Genomic DNA, 8,960 nt, shown 5'->3' with positions numbered 1-8,960 from the left:
GGGAGCGCTTCCTGCATGCCTTAGAGTTGAGGTTTGCTCAGAATGGAATCTGTTCAGCCTTCACGGAAAGAATTTCGCACAGAATTCTTGTGGGAGGTTTTGCTAAACTTTCGAACATTGCCTCAGGAATGTCCGCATATTTCACGGATGTTCACACCCGTACTTTAATATGCTACGGAGACATTGTAACCGTCACTATGCTCAGAATGCTGATGACGCTCCTTCACTACCCGCAGAAGCATGACCTACTCTTTGAACAAGTGTGGGTCACAACAACGGCGATTGATTTTCTGTCACTGAGGTATGACACAGGTTGGGATGTTCAGCTTTTCCGCAGTGTTATTTCCTTCACCATCCACACCGAAGCTGTCCTCGGTTTCAAAGAGTTTCTCCAGTCCATAAGATTTACCTGGACCCATAGAAACCAGTTTTTCCATCATTTCTGGAAAGAAATACTTTTTTGTTCCATTGCTGATGCGAGAATAACCGCGCTGGCTGAGGGCATGTGCACTGGAGAGGAGAACCTGGAGAGTTTTCCTAAAAGCATTTTTGAAATGGACATGACTGGCCACAGTTACAGTATTTATAACGCTGTCTACTCCTTGGCTCACGCTTTGAATACAATGCATTCAGGGAGACTTCAACAAAGAGGCCTAGTCAAGAAGAGTGACATTAAACATCAGTTTTTGCAGCCCTGGAAGGTAATCTTTCCAAACATTTGGTTTTCCTATATTTCTCAGTTGACAGATTTATGTAAAGTGGGGTATGTCCAGCTTACATCTTCAGTTAATACATTGTTTGAGGACATGATAGTTTTGTGGGATCTCCTTTGCTCTCATATCTAGAAGGATTAAATGAATACAAAGCCTTGAGAAAAGAAGGATGAAGGGAGATTGGATAGCACTTCTCAGATATTTGAAAAGTAGTCATCCAAAGGAGGGGCAGCATCTGATCTCCATCATCCTAGAGTGCAGGGCATGTAATAATAGGCTCAAGCTATAGGAAGTCAGATTTAGGTTGAATATCAGAAAAAACCTCTTAACTGTTAGAGCAGTATGACAATGGAATGAATGACCTTGGGAGGTGGTGAGTGCTCCAATGCTGGAAGCATTCAAGAGAAAATTGGACCGCCATCTGTCAGATCCGCTTTGATTTGGATTCTTGCAGGGGTTTAGACTTGATGGACTTATAGGCCCCTTCCAACTCAATGATTCGATGATAATACAATTCTATTAAGCCGAGATGTTGCATTTTTTGTCTCTCTGCATTCCCTCTGCCCAATATAACCAGATGCACAGGTTCCTTCAATATATTTCGTTTAACAACTCCATTGGAGAACTAGTGTCTTTCAATGACAAAAAGCAAATGGTTGGTGGATTTGACATATGGAACTTGGTCCCATTCTCAAACAAATCCCTCCAAAGAGTGAAAGTTGGAAGACTGAATCTGAATGCCAAGGGAGAAGAAGAGTTCATCATTAATGAAGACAGAATTACATGGCCAAGACATTTTAACCAGGTACTGTCCTATAGTTACTGCACTCTTTGGCATCTCCAGTCTTGGGGATTGGAATGTATATTGAGCATTTCCAATCTGTTGACCACTGTTTTGTTTTTGACATTTTTTGGTATATTCTTGTTGGGATTTTGACAGGTTCAGTCTCTGTGGCTTGTAAAAGTTGGATTTACACCTGATAATTAATTTTTCCCAAGTGCTTACAGAGCAGCTTTTAGTTCAATTTCTAGAATAGCAGGTTCTTCATTAATGGATTACTCTTCAAAGCAGTCTGTCATCCTTGCATCCTTCAGTATATTGTTTCCACCTACTCTTTATTTAATCCTCATCAGGATTATTGCATTAGTTCTCTTTGTCTCTGTGTGGTATTCACTGAAAAATTGCATTCAGGATTCTGACCCTACTTTCTATTTTTGCTTCTTGACTGTCTTTAAGAATTGAAAGTGGTTCCTCGAGCATCTATCTATCTATTTCTTTTCTGTTTATTATAGAAATAGTGTTTTATAATCTTCCATAATAACATCTGTACCAGCATACGTTTATTTTTATATGGACTCTAAATATCTCACAAATGTTATTTAAATTATATTTTAGTATTACAATTATTTTAATGTTGGGTTTTAATGTTGCCTAAGTATGTATTTGCAATAAACAGACAGTTGGCTTCATGAAATTCTATGAGTCATTCTTCTGCTTCATTTCTATACCCCTGGGTCAAATCCTCTTCCTTCCTTCCTTCCTTCCTTCCTTCCTTCCTTCCTTCCTTCCTTCCTTCCTTCCTTCCTTCCTTCCTTTTCTTTTTTGGCAATTCAAGCGCTTGTGACTTTATTTGTCTAGTTTTCTGTGTAGTCAGTATTACCCTAGATGCTTCCATAAAAATGTTTGTTTCCTTCTTCAGCACCTGTACTCAGAGCATAGGCTTGAATGATGCTTCTGTTGATATTTCACCATGTTCTACTGAAATGTATTTGTGTTAAATGTAGCTGAGATATGTTCCACCCCACCACAGCATCTCAATCTCATCATTTCACTCTCTTCCACTTTGAGAAGTGGTTTTGGGTTACATCTGTCATTCAACAGTAACGCAAGACATCTTATGCTTCTTTCCTGTACATGGACAGGCGCTGCCCTTTTCTGCATGTAATGACTACTGTACCCCTGGTCATCAGAAGAAAAAGAAAGAAGGGGCCAAGTTTTGCTGCTATGATTGCATTCCATGCCCGGAAGGGAAGGTTTCGAACCAGACTGGTGAGTAATGTTCTACTATCACTTTGAAATCATCCATTTTTTTGTTTTGTTTTTTAAGATGGATTTCCATTGATATTGGGTGTTTTTCAGATACAGTTGACTGTCTGAAATGCCCAGAAGATCAATACCCAGACGAGAATAAAGTTGGTTGCATCCCCAAAATGTTGCATTTTCTGTCTTTGGAAGAACCTTTGGGCTTGGGTTTAGCCACAGCTGCAGTTTCATTTGCCTTGATTACGGCTTCGGTCCTTGGGATTTTTATCAAGCACAGAGGTACTCCTATAGTTAAAGCCAACAACCGGGACCTCACCTATATTCTCCTGATTTCTCTGCTACTCTGCTTCCTTTCTTCCTTGTTATTCCTCGGACAACCTGGGAAAATTACTTGCCTTCTCCGACAACCAGCTTTTGGCATTATTTTCTCAGTGGCTGTTGCCTGTGTTTTGGCCAAAACGACGGTAGTTTCTCTGGCCTTTATAGCCACAAAGCCAGGATCTGAGACGAAGAAATGGGTGGGGAAAAAACTGGCACATGCCATCCTTTTCTCGTGTTCTCTTCTACAAGCAAGTATATGCATGGTGTGGTTGGCCTTCTCACCTCCCTTCCCTGATTCAGACACGCACACACTAGCTGAAGAAATAATTCTGCAATGCAATGAAGGTTCGGCCACCATGTTCTCCTGTCTCATGAGCTACATGGGCCTCCTGGCCATCGTAAGCTTCATTTTAGCCTTCTTCGTCCGCAAGTTACCCAACAGTTTCAACGAAGCCAAGTTTATCACTTTCAGCATGTTGCTTTTTTGCAGTGTGTGGATCTCTTTTGTTCCAGCTTACCTGAGTGCCAGAGGGAAATACATGGTGGCCGTGGAAGTCTTCTCCATCTTGGTCTCCAGTGGTGGGCTCTTGGGTTGCATCTTTGTCCCGAAATGCTACATCATCGTCTTGAGGCCTGAATTGAATCGCAAAGAGCAGCTGATAAGGATCAAGCGTTAGGTTATTTGACATTTGTAACTCACATTGCATGAACAAATCTCAGGTTGTAGGGGGGGGAGTGGCAAGAAGATGAAGAAATAACCAACCTGTTTGCTACCAAAGAGCTCTAAAAACATGTGTGTGGCACCCAAGGCTGCTGTGTTATCCACTGTGTTATCCATTGTTATCGATATATGCATTGAGCAGGGGGTTGGACTTGATGGCCTTGTAGACCCCTTCCAACTTCACTTTTCTATGATTCTATCCCTTTCATTCTCAGGAACTGATGGATGCCTTGAAAGGGAAGGAGGAAGTCAAAGAGGATCAAAGCACAAAGAATGGTTCTTTTAAATACAAAGTAACCAAATGATTTATATTTGACATCCTTGATTCCCCAGAGCCTTTTGGAGACATTCATGGATTAGAAGCATTTGCCTTCCACCTGTGTAAAAAAAAAAGCTATGGGATTTGTGCTTATGGATTTTTGACCTTGTTCTATATAAATCAGAGCACGTGTGCTTCTCTAATCATGTTAGAATCAGTTCCATCATTTTAAACCCCTTTCCCCCGTCATTATAGCAATACTATGGAAGGAAGGATGTCTTGGACTTTGTTCTTGGGCATGAAGTCTTGGGCGTGTGAAATCAAACCCTTGTCACACAAGAGAGCTTTCTCTCATTTTTCATGCACTTTGTTATGCTGAAGAAGTTGTGTCTCCAATATGAGACCGAGAAGGAAGGAAAGCTTCGTCTTTCTTTTAAAATTTAGTACTATTCTTTGAAAGAATACAAGTTCCTCATTTCTGACAACAGCGTGGCTTCGGCTTCACAGCCCGGGCATGTTTTCCTGAGTCACTTGTCACAGTGGTTTCTGTAGGAACTCTAATAGCTTTTCTTTCACTGTGTCTCTTGCACAGTAATACACGGCCGTGTCCTCTGGAGTCAGATTATTCATTTGCAGATAAAAATTAGAGCTGTCCTTTGACGCCGTGAAGCGGTTTTGGATGGCTGGTAAATAGTAATTGGTTTGTGAAGCTTTCCAGTACCGCACTAACCACTGGAGTCCCTCTCCTGGCTTCTGCCTGATCCAGGCTGTATAATAATCATTGAGGACGAATCCACTGGTGGCACATTTCAGCCTCACCGATTCTCCCGGTTTCTTGAGTTCTGAACCTCCTTGGGTCAGAACGACGCCCTGCGAATGGATTCCTGGCAAGAAGAAATTTAAAATAGAAACTAAAGTTGTGATGAAGGGTCACATTAACTCAAGAACACATTTCTTTTCTCACCAGATAATCATAGAATAATGGAGTTGTAATGGACCTATAAGGCCATCGAGTGCAAACCCCAGCTAGGTAGAGGAATCGCAAATCAAAGCAGATACGACTGATGCTTGTCCAATTTTCTCTTGGATGCCCATAGCGATATTATTCAGCTTGACAATTAGAATCCTCATGCAGTTATTCAGCACATAATAAAATCTATGCTTCAATTTTGAAAGACAGAACAACCGAAATACCTTCCCACACTGCTACAATAAGCATCACACAGAGCCACGGAGCCATTTTCTCTGACATTTCAGGAAATATTCTGAAGCTGTAGCTTGACTACTTCCCTTTTATAGAAGGGGCCTGAAGACTGGCTTTACAAACACTGCTTGGATGAAGTGACGCAGAATTAGGCAGGCCGTCGTAATTTGCATATGGTCCAAGAGAGAATTTGTGAGCTGTTTTTCATAAAGCAACCTCCCTTCTCAACAGGAGTGCAGACTCAAAGGTCCAAAGTCGCAGAATGGATTATGGTTCATTAGGCCTGCAGGTTTTCTCACACTAGATCCAAAAGCAGAACCCTTTCTGTAACAGTGCATGGAAACATGTGGAAACTGAAGGCAAAAAGGAGTGGGCTAATCTGGAACCTTCCTTTCCAAATAATTGATTCATTGACCCACGGACAGATTTTTATTGACTTATTTCCTTCATTTATCCAAGCACCAGCTTCAGTTACACACCCTCGTGGAGCAGTGGTTAAACTATAATATTACAGCAAAAACTCTGCTCACAGTCCGGGCGCGATACTAACGAATCTGACATCCAACTCAAGGTTGACTCAGTCTTCCATCCTTCTGAGGTTGGTGAAAGATGATGATGAGGAGACTGGAAAGCAAGCCCTAGGAGGAAAGATGGAAAGAACTGAGTATGTTTAGCTTGGAGAAAGGAAGACTGAGGTGAGATAGGATAGCCCTTCCCAGGTACTTGAAATTCAGTCATGTGGAGGGGCAGGATCTTCTTCTCCATCATTCCAGAGGGCATGTCATATACCGTAACAATGGGCTCAAGCTGCAGGAAGCCAGTGGTTCAACACTGGAGGCATTCAAGAGAAACTTAGAGAAAACCACCTGGCAGGTATCCTATGTTTTTCTTCCTCCGTTGAGCAGGGGGTTGAACTTGATGGCCTTATATGTCCCTCCCAACTTCATTATTCCATGATTCTGTGTTTTATGTAACACTGTGGATTCTGCTGTAGCTAAAATCATAGCAATAAATCAATAATAAGAAAACAAGAGTATGTGAGGAGTCACACAAGAGAATTTAAGATCATCGAATGTTAAGTGTTTTAAATTTTAAAACAGCTTGTCCAGGAAAGGTAAAGGATTTCTCAGACACCTGCTTCTTGTGCGGTTGCATAGATTGGCCTCTCACATTTGTGTCCTAATTTCGATCAAATCCTTTACCTGTTTTTGAATGTCATGGAACATGAGCGCCACCACCAGCTAAAGCTTCTGAACTTCCACGGGCTTTCTTTTTATTTTGCTTCTAGTTTGGTTCAGTTTTGTCACATGTGAACCTGGCCTGTGCATCCACCAGTCCTTTCTTTGGGCACAGAAAACCCAGCTTGCACTCTCTTTATTTTTGTAACCTACACTTGCAAATAGAGCTAACGGATATTCTGTCTGTGTGAAGTCAACAGCCTCTTTCTGCTGATCTTACAGTGTTTTGTTTTGTATAATATCTGGAGCTTCAAACCATTTATTAAAGAAAGAAAGAAAGAAAGAAAGAAAGAAAGAAAGAAAGAAAGAAAGAAAGAAAGAAAGAAAGAAAGAAAGAAAGAAAGAAAGAAAGAAAGAAAGAAAGAAAGAAAGAAAGAAAGAAAGAAAGAAAGAAAGGCTTACCCTGCCTATAATTCCTCCTGCAGAAAGAAAGAAAATTGTTGACACAGAAAAACATGGACAAAGTACTGTAGCTGACTGAATAGCTCAGTCATTTGGATTCCTGGCTGCAGAGTCAGAAATTGGGAGTATGTGTGTCTCAAAAGTCAGCCTGCATATCATCCGGAGAATGCGTGCTCCATTCCCAGAAAACTTAGGAAACGCTCAACATTGATTTGATGGCAACACATTATTGCCCTAGTAAGGGATGCGACCCCTGTTTGATACTGAGTTCTTTTGAAGATAAATTCTGTGAACAGCAACTTGATTAAAGGAAACAATACTCATGGCGCAGTGGTAAAACTGCTGTACTGCAGACAAAATTGTGCTCACGACCTGGGGTTCAATCCCAGGTAGCCGGCTCAAGGTTGACTCGGCCTTCTATCCTTCCGAGGTCGGTAAAATGAGTACCCAGCTTGCTGGGGGGGGGGGGCAATGTGTAGCCTGCATAACTTGTAAACTGCCCAGAGAGTGCTTGAAGCGCTATGGGGCGGTATATAAGCAGCACGCTTTGCTTTGCTTTTTGCTTCTTTCTTTCTTTCTTTCTTTCTTTCTTTCTTTCTTTCTTTCTTTCTTTCTCATGAGACTGAATACCAAGTCACACTTCGTCCCCCACACATGTACAAGTGCACTGTACCCAAAGAAATAGGCAGGAAATATGAGAAGTACCATTGCTATTTTGCCACTAAAAACAGAAGACACCCAAACAAAATCATTTAAATTTTGCTGACTCTTCATGATGCCCAAAATCTTGTATGGGAGGCAATATTCTGACTCTTCCTAATGATGAGGTTGACCTATAAGGTGGTTCACTATCAGCTGTTCATCCTTGTGGCGAAGAACTAATCAGCCCCAACTTCCCAGCAATGTCAGTTTTGACATATTGCCCACAACAACATAGAATGATTCATAGCCCCTTTCAAGACGTTTTTGTGTGGCCTCTGACAAGAGTTCACTCAGTGTGCTTCTTATACAGTAATACACGGCACTGTCTTCAGGCTTCAGAGCATTCAGTTGAAGGAACACTCGGCTTTTGGAGGTGTCTCTGGTGATGATGGCCCGATTTTGGAGGACAGTGTTATACACAGAGGGTCCATGACTCCAGATAATTCCAATCCACTCCAGTCCTTTTCCGAAGGGCTGACGGACCCAGCCTGTTGCATAGCTTGCATCTGTTAGAGAGTATCCAGTGACTATACAGGTGAGATGTAGAGTCTCTCCTGGCTTCTTTGAGGCACCACCAGACTCTGTGTGTGTAACCTGGGAGGAAATGCCTGGATGCAGAGAAAAATCATGTATAATTTTTTTTAAAGGTTAACAAGAAGAAATGGGCTACAAAAAATGGATTCCATTCATAAGGGACAACTGAGTTTTTCCTCTTACAAGCAGGGAAGATTGTTAAGAAGCTGATCAAGTGCCTGAGCTCCATCGTTGAGGGAGTGTTGGCAACAACTTGTAGGGAATGGAAAGGAGCCAACGTCTCTTGAGACCTGCGAGTCTTCTACGAAGATTCTTCCTTTAAAAATTTATAGCACAGCACTATTTGTATAACGCAAATATGAACTATTTGCATAATTTGCATATAAAGAACAGCCAGCTGGAGCCGATTGACTGATAAAGAATGGTATCCAAGAAAGAGGGCCAAAATTGTCCTAGACTCCTCAGTCTTGCCTTCTTCACCTTTTCTATTGGGAAGGCAATAAATGTACAAACAGCAGAATGAATTTTAAAAAGTGAACTAATATTATTGTTGCCATCATTGTTTTATCTTTCATTCTGAACCTGCTTTTAGCATTATACTTTGATATGGGAGGTGTAATATGTATAGGAGACTTCCAATCTACAACAGATTGCCCAGAACTCCTCCCATCCCCTCTTTCCTGGCCTTGACAATGTCCTCAATGAGTGTTCCATGCTAACTTTTATGACTTCATACTTCCTTATTTTTGTGATTTCTCTTGAAAGCCTTCAGTGTTGGAGCACTCATTGCCTCTCAAGGTAATTAGTTCCATTATTGTACTG

The 8,960-nt window shown here is 41.4% G+C and overlaps 2 long non-coding RNA genes across 2 annotated transcripts; one reads left to right on the top strand and one right to left on the bottom strand.

Moving 5' to 3' along the window:
* The first annotated feature begins 1,123 nt into the window (after positions 1-1,123).
* Positions 1,124-2,925, top strand: LOC140708318 (uncharacterized). Its single transcript, XR_013537661.1, has 3 exons — positions 1,124-1,518; positions 2,637-2,763; positions 2,854-2,925. It is a non-coding gene; the product is annotated as an uncharacterized LOC140708318 (long non-coding RNA).
* A 4,554-nt stretch (positions 2,926-7,479) lies between these two features.
* Positions 7,480-8,437, bottom strand: LOC144583745 (uncharacterized). The gene is made up of 2 exons (XR_013537662.1): positions 8,322-8,437; positions 7,480-8,212 (listed from the first exon to the last, which is right to left on the bottom strand). It is a non-coding gene; the product is annotated as an uncharacterized LOC144583745 (long non-coding RNA).
* Positions 8,438-8,960: the final 523 nt, after the last annotated feature.

This window comes from Pogona vitticeps, chromosome 6 (genome assembly GCF_051106095.1).
Source record: "Pogona vitticeps strain Pit_001003342236 chromosome 6, PviZW2.1, whole genome shotgun sequence".
NCBI classification, from domain to species: Eukaryota; Metazoa; Chordata; class Lepidosauria; order Squamata; family Agamidae; genus Pogona; species Pogona vitticeps.
This window is presented reverse-complemented; position numbering and strand designations above follow the sequence as displayed.